Source organism: Cyanistes caeruleus, chromosome 16 (assembly GCF_971803275.1).
Source record: "Cyanistes caeruleus chromosome 16, bCyaCae1.hap1.1, whole genome shotgun sequence".
Lineage (NCBI taxonomy): Eukaryota > Metazoa > Chordata > Aves > Passeriformes > Paridae > Cyanistes > Cyanistes caeruleus.
The window spans coordinates 5,847,463-5,860,010 of NC_141716.1; the positions used below are offsets into that span (position 1 = coordinate 5,847,463).

The 12,548-nt window shown below is 47.8% G+C and overlaps 1 long non-coding RNA gene across 1 annotated transcript; it reads left to right on the top strand.

Moving 5' to 3' along the window:
- Positions 1-2,024: 2,024 nt before the first annotated feature.
- Positions 2,025-10,077, top strand: LOC111938051 (uncharacterized). The gene is made up of 3 exons (XR_002868858.2): positions 2,025-2,190; positions 2,919-3,018; positions 9,849-10,077. It is a non-coding gene; the product is annotated as an uncharacterized LOC111938051 (long non-coding RNA).
- Positions 10,078-12,548: the final 2,471 nt, after the last annotated feature.

Sequence of the window (12,548 nt, forward strand, 5' to 3'; positions counted from 1 at the left end):
TCCCTGACAGCTGCTTCACAGCAAACACAAGACACCCTAGGATTGATAATCCAAAACCTGGACACAGGAAAAGCTTTTTGGTGGTTTCTTCCCATGCCAAAGCAGACAACTTCCAATGCTTTTTAAAAACGTTTGGTTCTGCTGCAACATATTGAGTATATCTGTGGTTGGTATTCAGTGCTCAGACCCTCCTGGAGCCTCCAAAGGTTGCAGATCAAGGTTTAGGGTGAAACCCAAGAAAAGCCAGTCCCTCACAAGATCTGAGTGTGGTTTGGGCTCAGCAATGAGCGGCCTCTGGGAACACCCCCAGCAAGCTGACATATTCCAAACTCTGTGAGCTCCATTTCCTTGCACAGATGGTAACCTTGCATGGAAGGTCCACAGCGAACTCTAAAACTGTCATTTCAACCAAACCCTCATGTCGGCCCTGCCTTTCTTAGGCCAAAATCATGCCAGACTATCTGCAGGAGCTGGGGAAAGAGACTGGCTTTAGGGGAGTGCAAACTGACTTCATTGGAACTACTGCCAAGCCAGGCTGATGGAAATAAGAGGAAAATCACTGTCCTCCAGCCTGAATTCCCAAAGGAAGCAAAGCCTTTGCACAGCCCTGGTTCCCACTTGCTCAGCCAAAAAAAGAACAAAAACAAATAAGGAAGGCAGGGGACAACACCCGCAGAGTCTGACCAATGCATGGATCTACCTGGCCTTGTTCTGCTAAATCATCTCAAAATATAGGCTGGTTTCTTGGTTGTTGTTCTTTATTTATATATTTTGGGGGAGGAAAAAAAAAAAAAAGGAAAGGAAAAAGAAAAAATCGATTCTTCTATGATTTACGGTGGGGTTAAGGCAAACGTGAAGCTCATGTTAAGGCTGTTCATCTCATGATAAGGCAGCAAAAAGGTCAACAAATTACTCTCTCCCTAATGGTTCATTTGAACCAATGAAAACAGGATATTTTATCCTCCCGGGTCAGGCCTCCTTAGAAATCCTACGTCCCCTTCCCTCCTTCCCTCCTCAGCCTCCCCCTATGCCCCCCTCCCTCTCTCCCACTCCCAGCCCCTTTCTTTTAACTCCCTATCTCTGATCCTCCAAGGTGACCTTTTCTCCCACTCCTAACACCAAATTTTCTGGCTGAGTGCTGCTGAGCGCTGCTGGCCGGGGGTCCCGGGGGCTCAGCCCAGCCTGGGGCCGGGCTGCTGCTGCTGCTGCTGCTGCTGCTGCCCGGAGCCCGGGGCACGGAGCGGGGAGAGCCCTGCGGCTCCTGCCCCAGCCTGGGCCAGCTCCGTGTGCCCGTGGGAGCCTCAGCACCCGGAACCTCGCAGGGATGATCCAGGGCTCTGCTTGAGCCAGAGCTGGAGCAGCGAGCTCTAACTGCTGCCTATTAGGAATAGCTATCACATCTAATTGTTATCCTTGCCGCTGATTGAGGGGGGAAGTGGAGGGATGGGAAGTTCAGCCGGGTGACATGATGCAGTTTTAATGAGTCTCTCTTTTTCTTTCCCTTTTCTTCTTCCATTTTTTTTTTCCCCCCCCCCGGCCTGGCTGTTTTAATATGGAAATATATTAAATTCTAACAAAATCAGGCTGGCACGCCGAGCACAGACCGAAGGCAAACCTCCAGGAGGCTTTCAGCAGCGGCTGGGCAGCAATAGCAATACAGAAGCAATTAGTTCCTTAAGTTCTTTAGTGCAGGGCCTTTGCAAGGGGGTGGACACTAGATTAAGCCCTGCTTCATTTGCCTATTTATTCAACTGTCAGGAGGCTGAGGGGGTTAAATCGCGTGTTGGAGCAGAAAAGCTCCCCAGAGCCCGCTGCCAGTGACCGTCCCCGGCAGACAGCTCCAGCGCTCGCTGCAGCCCGGCCTCACGCCTCAAACAGTTAAAAATGGACCTTTATTCTCCCCCCTCCCTCTGCAAATGCAGAGCTGCGAGGTGGGGCGGCAGCACAACCTGACTCAGCAAAGGCTCCTGATGTCAGCGCAGCCCCATCCGTGCTGGGATTCACCCCAGCAGAGGCGAGCGGAGCCCGGGGCTGCTCCCGCAGCCAAACGCGCTCTGCAGAACCAGCCCCGCTTTAGAAAAAGAGCATTTCTGAGCTGGGGTGCATGTCTGACACCGGGAGAGGCTGGTGCACAGCGACGGACTCTCTGTCTCTAAATAATGGAGAGATTAAGCTCCACGTTGGGATCTGGTTTGTATTTGCTCCTTGCCTCGCTTCCCCATCCCCGCAGCCGGGCGTGAGTCCCAGCCCTGCATCCCGGGGCTCCCTGCACATCCCAGCTCCTCCCTATCTTCCACATTTCATCTGAGCTGGATTCAAAAAGTTAACTCTCCCAGAGTAGTTGTTTTGCTCTGTATGCCTCGACGCGCACGCTGGGCATCAATTGCGTCTGTACCAGGGAAGGTTTTAATTACAGCATCATGTTTGTGGTGCATGACCAGTTTATCCCCAATATAGGTCACTAATTTGGATTCTCTTTTGGCTGGAGGATCCCATAGTGCTGCTCGCTGTGATGTCTGGCAGTTCATACCCAACCCCAGAGCTTTTGCTCTTTCTCTCTGTGTTGTTTGAGGTAAAAAATTGAGAGAATCTGTTTTCGCCATCTAAGAAAAGTGTGTGCTTGGTTGGTTGTTGTTCCAGGGTTTTCTGTTGTTTGTTTGGTTTTTTTTCCTTGAAGAATTAAAAATGTAACATGCTTGAAAGGTATTTAGGGACTCACAATCACACACTCAGAGGAGAGATGCCAGTGTGTACGGAGTGTGAGAGCTCAAAACACAGAGAGAGCATGTAATGCAATTTTGTTGTAGCATATCACTGAAATTTGTTGATATAATAACCTGAAATAAAGTATTAAGACAGATTGACATGCCTGGGTAGCACAGCTGAGGATTCAAATATTTAAATCTAACATGTTCTAGCTTGTTCCTGCTGAAATCGATGGAAGTTCTCCTTCACAGCTGATTGCAGTGGGGAAAAATGGATCCAGCTTATGCAGAATAATGACAGGAGGGGGAAGGGGTAAGTTCAGCTGAGTTTTCAAATGTTGATTTCTCAGCTCAAATCAGCCCTAATTTTCATCTGGCTTTTGGTGGGTTTTGGGGGTGGTTTTTTTGGTTTTTTTTTTGTTAGAGAAAAAAAAAGGAAGCTATTTTCTTCGACATTCATAAATAAAATAGAAATCATCCCAATGCAAGGAAAGAGAGAGGGAAGAGAGTGAAAAACCTGTTTAATCTGCATCTTCCTTTCATGCCTTTCACTTCCCCTGCCACTCTTCTATTGCCACTTTAGCTACCCAAGGGATGAGACCATATCCTGCTGGAACCTGGAGATTCTCTAAGTCTGCTCACAACGGACACAAAAACTTCAAACCACATTTTTGAGCTCCAAATCTGAAAACACAAATACTGCAAAAAATATCGTGGCCTCACGCTCAATTTATGGGCGGTCACATTCTCATTCCAGTCACCTATCTCTGTTCCAAAACCATCCTGAGCAGGCAGTCACTCTTTTACCTGCCTGATAACATAATTTTTTATTTTTTTTTTTTTCACATTAGCAATTTCTCTCTGGGCATTCAACCTCCAGACTGACTTCAAAAGATTTTAGCAACAAGGTACTGGTACTTCCATCGAGACAACAGGGATGCCCCAGTTAATCACAGGAGAAGGAGGTTCTAACCCAGATCCCAGAAAGCTGAAATCTTTCAAAAAAGACTAAACCTATTTCAAATTATTTCTACAGAGGGTGTTTTCCATCACCCCTCCCCAGGAATATTTCCTTTCATTGACTTTAAATGTTGGGAAAGTTATGGGAAATAGAAAACTTCTGTAATAAGACTTACACAAACACATTTAAAGCTCATTTATAGAAAATTCAAATTTCCATACTAAAAACTTGCCACTTCAAAGTGCTTTCTCAGACTAAAAGCCGAGTTTTCAAAAATAAAGCTGTAACAGCTACAAAAGCAGACTGGAGAATTTTGCTAGAAATGAAGGGTAAACACCTCTTTTCCTCCAAACAAAACTAAATCAAATGAATTAATGAATGGTGAGGAAAATCGACAGGAAGAGTCTTGACATTTCCAATAGGAGCTTTGAAGGGAAAGAAAATGGCAATTCCCAGACTTCCCAAATCAGCCCAAAGAAATCCTTTCTGTGGCAGAAGTCTGGAAAGAGGAAAAATGCATATCCCAAAATACTGCAACACCGCTCAGGGAAGAGCAAGAGAAAACCCTTCCACTGTTTCCAACCTCCTGACTGAAAACTCAAACCCAAATAATTTCAGGTTTTCTCTACAATGTTCCTCAGGTTTGTTTTGTTCAGGAGGGGGGACTGGTTTGGTTTTGTGCTGTTTTTTTGTTTCAATTACGCTTGACAGAAACCACGAACCTTTCAGCTGCTGAATCCTTCCTGCGCTGCTCGCAGCATTCCCGGGAAGGTTCATCTTTTGTGGGAAACAAAGAGTTGGGGGAGGCAGAGGGGAGCAGCAGCCCAGCCCTGCTGCCCCATCCCGCATCCAGGGGAAGGAACAAGCCCCTTGCAGGGTATGACCTTGCTCAGGACGTTCCCTTTGCATCTTCCCAGGAAAGGAAAATGCCATTCCCTGCCCCAGCCGGCTCCTTCGGGCTCGCTTTTCCATTCAAATCATCCTCCCAGGGCTGGGTGCTCACCCCAAGCCACGAGCCAAAGTGTGACTGTGTGCTCCTCAGCTGGAGGAAAACACCGCGAATACAAACTGGAGCCCGGATCGTTTCCTGGCGTTATTTCACTGTAAATTTAAATGGCCTTGGCATTGTGAAGCTCTCTCATTTATTTTAAAAGCAGGAAAGATTTATTCTACCCAGAAGTCGTTCAGAGTGGGATGGAGAACAACCAGGACTCGGGTTTTGCTGTTTTCCTAACAACAGCTGAAATCAGGGCTGCCTCTGGGCTGAATTGCACAGGGGTTCAGGGTACTTTTATTTCTCTTCCAAAACACTCTCCCGTTTTTCCTGTATTTCCTACACATCACCTTCTGACATAACTCCTGGTAATCTGATATGCCATTTACCTCTTTAAAACCCACCTGGGTTTTAAGTAGCAGCTTTCCTGCTTCCTGTTTTACTGTTTTACAGTACCATCCCTGTATTTCTTGTACATGCTAAACATAAACGTCCCTTCACAGGAATTCAGGTTGTTTTGGCAAACATGGGGTCGATCTCCTGGTCACAAACAAAGTGTTGCCACTGAGGACTGTTCTGAGACACAAATAAATGCTTAGCATTAACCTCCACCCTTTCAGAGATGGTAAAACAGGCTGGGGAAGGAAAAATGACCCAAAGACAAAGAACAGACCTGCAGGGAAGCTGAGCTTACTGCTCATGCTCCTGGCTGGCAGCCCCATCCCTGTACCACTACTCAGGCTCTACATCTTTGCAGGGTATGCAACTGGCATATGGAATTTTCAAAAGCAATTTTGTAAAGATGGGCTTCTATTTCTGTGCATGCCATAGCTTTTAATCCTGAGGCAGAAACAACCAATGCCTGAGTTTTGCATGCATGCATATGCATTACCTGGAAAAGGCAGGCGAATGTCAGTTTTGGGCTCCTACCAAAATCTTCCCTTAGCTGAGTTTTTCTCAGAAACTAGAGAACAGACAGAAGCAGAGCCCTTAAAATATGTTTTCAGGATTTAAAATGCAAACCGCAGCCTTCTTCCCTCCCTACTCGTACCTGGGGTGACATTCAGCACCCTGGGGACCTGCAGATCATCCCCTGGATGCAGCACAAAATGGCCAAGGTGGACATCACCCCACAGAGGTGAATGCTGAGTTTGGGCATGAGCTCTCTGTTGGATAAAAAAAACAAACATGTGCAGGGAGAGGCTGGAGAGGAATAAGAGCAGGGATGAGAGATATTTTTGACTGACCTGCAGTTATTTGAATACACAGACTCAGGTGTGCAGAGAGGCCAGTGCTGGATATTAGCACAGAGGAGATTTCAAGCTCTGCCTTCAGGGCTGGAGCTGGACTCTCTTTGGTGATATATTCATGTCTCCCTTGTGTATAACCCATGAGCTGAGGCTGTGCCCAGGCTGTCAGGGGGAGGAATAGAGCCACACACGTGTTGGATCAGGAGAGTGAAGCATCTCTGCTTTTCATGGATGCTCAGCAGCCAGCCAGGGATACCCATTGCTGGACTCAGTTGTCCAAGCTGAGAAATTCCAGTACCACAATCATCTGAATCACTCATTTACTGCCCACTCCAGCAGGAACTGCCCTTAAAATCTGGGACAGCTGTAAACAGCCCTTCTTCTATGAACTAAGATGGATGTTTGTTCATATCTGTTCTTTTAGATGTTTATTGCCCTAACTGGCTTTTCATTAAGTCAAGAGCTCTGCTATTAATTTTAATATTCACAATATTTATGACCTTGCAGCTATATCATCTGATTCTCTCCATGTATACATTCTAGGTCATCAACAGTTTGTTTCATTTCCCCAGCACTGGTGTTTAAAACTATCTGACCAGGTCATGCAAATTCTTACAGAGGAATTCTGAAAAATATTCAAAGCCTGATCTTTTCTCAGACACCTCTCTGAAATTTGGGGTGCTTATGCAGGTGTAGAAATTAGATTTGTTGAAATCATGCATCAAAAAATAATGTTTTCCCTTCCTAAAATAAATTTTATAATTTCATGGTCTACTTCCACAGAGCCATTACCAGTTTAAACTTTGGGGTCTGGATAAACTTTGCTCTTCAGACACAGAGGGGAGAAAGAAAGGAAAAGATATTCACATTTTTGTAAGTGAACATCATTTTCCTGTTACTGTTTACTCTGACTCCAGCAAATTTTTTATTTTTATAACCTTTTCAAGGTTTCTATCACCAAGACAGAAAAATATATTTAAAGTATGGATAACCATCACTTTTCCATTTGTGGCCTGTCTGGAAGCTTCCAATCTTTGGATCAAACACCCCAGAGATATTGGTGTGGCCCAGGTGTCACCTTCCATCCTCGGCTCACAGGAGCTGGTTCAGCTCTGCAGATTTCATTGGTATCTGCGTCCACTGATGTGAGGTTTTTAATCTTGTCCTTGGGTTGGCTCTAACTATGATCTGAGCTAAGTGGCAGCAAGGTGAAAGGAAGTGATTAATATTGTTTTCAGTGGTGACTGCATCGAGCCTCTCACTCTGAGGGTCTGTGAACGATGGCCATGGTCAACTCTGCACCGCACAGGATTCGGCTCTGCTGATACACAATTATCTTGAATTATCACACATGCAAGAGAACAACAGAGTCTGAGGGGAAGGAAAAGTCCAGGAATTAAATCAGGCCATAAAATAATGAATCTTCTGCTGGACTAGAACTGTCATGTCATGGGAAAGGAGCAAACTGAAGAGGTGAAAATTCAACTCCTCTCCCTTCATCAGAAGGGCGGTGGGGAAGCAGGGACGGGGAGCTCTGGCTACCCCAGCTAAAACCTAACACAGACCTTCAGGCATGGAAAACACCCCTCAGACCCTCCACATCTTCGGCTTTCTTCTCACTATCTTCAGCCTCTCTCCTTGATTTGAGAGGGAGAAAAATCCTCTTGGCATTTGCAAATGGCTGTGATTCAATGCAGCGAAGGGTCTCTACCGCCGCCAGCCTCGCTGAGCCTTGGGAACTCCTTGTGCCATAATGAAATCACATCTGCTGCCGAGTAGGGAGTCAGTGAAGGATGGATGAGTGGGGAGATGCTTTCTCAGGCAGGCTGGGCTCTACTACTTCCCGAGTTTAACATCCATGTGCTGCACCATCTGGGGTGTGCGTTGGCCCAGGCATCTGCCCCAGTTCCAGGGACTCTCGGGCAGGTGAGGGGGTGGAGCAGGGTGGCACAAGGACCTTTTTGCAATGGATCAGCTGCTGGGGAGTGAAGGTCCTGATCCTTTTAGGCGCTGCCTCACGAAACCCAGTGTCACAAATGGATGCCCTGATTCCAAGGAGAGGCTGCAGCAGGCTTGGGAAAGCCCAGAGAAGTGGATGTAAAGGCAAACAATGAATCTCATCACGGATTCATGGGAACAAGTGCCTACAGAAGTAGCACTCTTAACAAATTTCTCCAAGCTCTTAGGGCATCTTAAGAGGAGATCACTCTGTCACTTGCTTTATGGGTCTGTGGAGGATCCTACTGGGTAAGAAATGCACATATTTAAGTTTATGGGAAGCTAAACCTAAAATTTAGTGCCCGGCTCTGTTCATATTTAGCTCTGTGCATTTCTGCCATATGGGGCAGTCTGGCTGACCAAACTAGAATGGGTTCTGTAATTATTTAATTGCTATTGCAGGATGATACCAGTTATTAATATTATAAATAATAAACAATATGTCTTAAACAATAAACCCCAAAGAGCAAGGCAGACAAATGTATGGGGTAAAAAAAACAATGATGTGAAAAATGCATCTCTCCAGTACAGATGAAACAGTGGCACTGTAGGAGTCAGGGAAATGGAAATACTGGGAAAATAACAGTGTGGTCCCTGCCTTGTGCTGAATCTGCACAAACACACACAATATGAAATAGTCTCTGTCCTTAGGACTTAAAATTCATGGCTTAGGCTGAGTGAGAAAATGCCTTCATGATCTCTCCCTCTCTCTCTCTCTCTCTTGTGTCTCACTGAGGAAAGATCTTCAGGGGTAGAAAGAGCCAAGACAGTGGATTTTATCATTGCCAGCTGGATTTTCACCTCCAAGCCCACTGAAAGCAGCTGGCTCACAGGAAAGGTTTGCAGAGGGACAGAGAGCAGGGGCTGCCAGAGAGAAGTACAGGAGCAAAGACCAATGCAAGGGAAAGAGAGCAAGACAAGAAAGAGGCAGGACAAGGTGTCTGCTCATCTTTTTTCAAGGGACAATGGAAAAGCTTTAGGGGGACAGGGCGGGAGAAGCTGAGCAGGGGAAGAGGCAGGGCTGGAAGTGATAAAGAAAGGTTTCACTGCCAGGGAGGGTGACATTCAACTAATCTTTCCCTGCTGGCAGTGAGCCGAGCCTGGACCTGACATCTCCACAGGCAGGTCGTGCATGGGCTCCCTGCCACAGCCACCTCCCCAGCTCTCCCTTTCTTGTCTGTGCAGAGCAAGAGAAGGGACAATGTTTAATGTGCTTTTTTTTGATGCAAAAACACAGTGACTTGGATATAAACTACTCAATATCTCTTAAACCCCCCACCCCATCTCCTCTCCTAGAAAAACTCTTTCTTTTTTAATTTTTACTACCTCCATCAAATGAGAAGCAGAATTTCCCTCAGTGCTGGAGAGCCTGGTGTGGATTCCCATTCCTGTGCCCCTTCAGCCTGCCCCTTCCAGCTCTGGAGGCACTGGCCCACATCTCTAGCAGCAAAGCCAAGGGAAGTGCTTTAACCCTGAGGATTTTCCCTGAGTACCTTGGGAGAGGCTGGGAATTTTGGCAATGAGGAGGTAAAGAAGAGGAGATAATAATAATAAGAGGAATAAGAATACCCAAGCACTGAACTCCACATGAATGAACTGCTCCAAGGCCACCTGGTAAATGGCATGGAGACAGGTGGGACAGATTTCCTCCCTGCTCCCTGTCCTCTAATGAAAGATGCACTTTAATGTGCTGATTTCATTTGCACCAACTTCTTTTAAGTGCAAAGCAAATGCAGAAACTCCAGAGATTTGCTGCACTGCTAAAAAAAAATCTTTAGTAAATAATTAGCTAAATCATGCATTTATGTATGTAAGTTTTGTGGTGTTTACAGATTAATAATAGTAACAGACTTTGTGTGGTAGGGTAGGGGCAGTGGGTTTACACCTCATCCATGATTCCATCAAAATTGTCCAGCAAAATATGTACTTTTTTGTTCTAGGGTGTTGGTGATGACACAAGGAGAGAGAAGAAATAAATCTCACTGGGACAGTGTGGACAGGAGCGCCTGTTTGCTCTGGAAAGAACTGGAAGAAGAAGAAAAGGAGTGGATTGCTGCAGTACATTAATTGTACAAGAACTGCAAAATGGCTGAAACCAGAGGGATGATATTTATAAAGCTGTCTAGTTTTGAAAAGATCAAAGGCATAGGTAGAGAAATAATCCATTGGACGTGTCTAATTACAAAACGTATATTGTAAAAATAAAATAAAAATAGAATAAATTTTAAAAAATCCTAAAAGGAAATATCCCTGGCTGTTTCCTTTGGCTCCTGCCTCTGCCCGGGGCTCGGTCCGCAGGGCTGGGCAGGCGCTCCCCGGCAGCCGAGGCTGCAGCGCTCCCTGCACCGCCCTGCCCGCGGGGACAGCGCGCCCAAACCCCGGCATCTCCGGAGAGAGCTTGGAGCAGCTCACCGGGCCCCTGTGACAGCCAGGGCTGTCACTCTGGGGACACCCCAGCCACATCCAGCCAGGGCTCGATTTAGGGAGAAAAACAAGCGTTCTTTGATGCGTGATGGGGAGAGGCCGGGTCCCCTCGAAAGCCACCCCCAAGCGCTCGGTGCCTGCGTGGGCTCTGCAGTTTATCCACCCCAAACTGCAGCCCAGCTCCCTCCAGAGCCAGCCGGGGCTGTCCCCAGCGCCCCGGGAGCCCCGACAGGGCCACTGGCCGCAGGGGAGCTCCGAGGCTCAGGGAGGGGACAGGGACAGGCGGGGAGGGGCAGGTGGGGACAGCCGGGGCAGCACCAAGAGAGGCGGGACAGGGACAGGACAGGGACACAAACAGGACAAGGACAGGGCACGGACAGGCAGAGACAGGCGCGGGGGAGGCTGAGGAGGGAAATGATGTCTCTGTCCCTGCATTTTGGGCAGTGGGAGGGGAGCGGCGGAGACCCCCAGGCTGTGCCCGCTGCGGAGGGCAGGGAGGGATGCCCGCAGCCCCCGGGCGCGGACGGGATGCTCTCCTGTCCCCACCCAGCGCTGCTGTTCCAGGGCAAAGGGGAGAAAGCCGCTCTCCGAGAGCTCCCCGGAGCCCGGAGCGGGGGGCCCGGTGCCCCCCAGGCTCCCCCGGCCCCGGGGCTCCCGCGGCCGCCGCCCCCTCACCCCGGAGCTGGGGCTGGGGCTGGGACTCAAAAGAGCAATTTCACAATCGCCTATTAAAATGAGGCTGGGCGGAATTGCATTTCCCCGTCCCTTTAATCCAATAAGTCAGAACTTCTTAACTGATTAATTACAAAATTAATGAGTAAAATGGAAGCGTTTGGGTGAGGCAGGATGGTGGGGGATTTTATTTTATTTTTTTTTTTTAATGTTGTGCTCTTTAAAAAGACTGATGGAAATAAAGTTACCTCAAAGCATCAGGGTGCTTTGATGCCTATAATAGCAATTTAGTTATTACATTAATAGATTTCCTCTTTATTTTTAACAAGGCATTGTTAAATATGGTCTTGTTTTGTCTGAAGGAGGAACGTTGGAGTTTGCATTTCCCATTATACGAATTCTGCCCGTGCAAAGAACTATTTTGCATTATTTCTCTGCCTTAGATCTCGGCATTAATGTGAGATTATCAGCGCATTTCACGGGGGGAGCAGGACTGGCAAAGCCCCAAGCCCGAGTATCCCCCGGCATCCCGACACCCCTCCTGCAGCACCAGCACTTGTGTTCACACGCACACTTTTCCCTCTGGAAACTACAGCACCCAGCTCAGCACAGCCACCCCCGACATGAACCCCTCTACCCACAATTCCAGTTACACGGGGCTGGTGGTTTGAGGCAGCACCAAAGCAGCAGTTCGATGCACACAAAATGTATTTTTCCCCCGCTAAAACTCCGCTGGAGAAAATACGGAGGTGACGCAGCAGCAGCCGAGATGAAGGAGTTTTACTCTGTCGTAATCAACTCGGAGGTGCCTTCCTTTCACTCAGCGATTGTCACTCTTGTCTCAGAGGATGGTAGGCAGAGATGTCTGCCGGGGTGGTACCCGCAGGTACCTGCGCTGGCTTTTCCCAGCTCAGGATGCCGCGGCTCGGAGCAGTGCCCGGAGCCGCTGCCGGGCTGCTCACACGAGCTGAGCGTGTCTGGGACACAAACACGCTCCTACCTCCATTAGGGGCTCGTATTTTTGGGGCAAATATAAAAGGAGAGGTGAAACTTGAGGTGGGTGGGAGATCTTTTTTTCCCCTCTCGAAGTGCTTTCGGTAAATAAAGGAAGGGGGGAAGGGGAGGACAGGGATGCTCAGTAAAGCACTGATGGGTGTTTGTCCCCTCAGTTACTTGCAGCTACTTGGAGAGTGGCATCAGCATCAGGCACAGGAAGGTGCCTGTCCCCTTTACTGGGACCTTTGCTAGAGATGGGCTGATTCAGTAAGAGAGAGAGGAAACCCACAATGCCAATTCTGTTTTCCCCCCATTCCTTAGGGTAAAACAATCTCCCCAAAGCCCTCATGACCAGGACCACATTCCTAGGGATGGCTCAGGATAAACACATTTCCTAAGAGCAAAAAAACCCAATCAGAAATACGATGCTTTTTCCACCTTCTTTCCTAGGAAAAAGCACTTCCCACAGCCTACCTGAGGGCACTCCTAAACACTGAGGATTGAAGATACCTGAGGGAAAGGGTGAGGGGTTAAAGGGAGGGGGCACA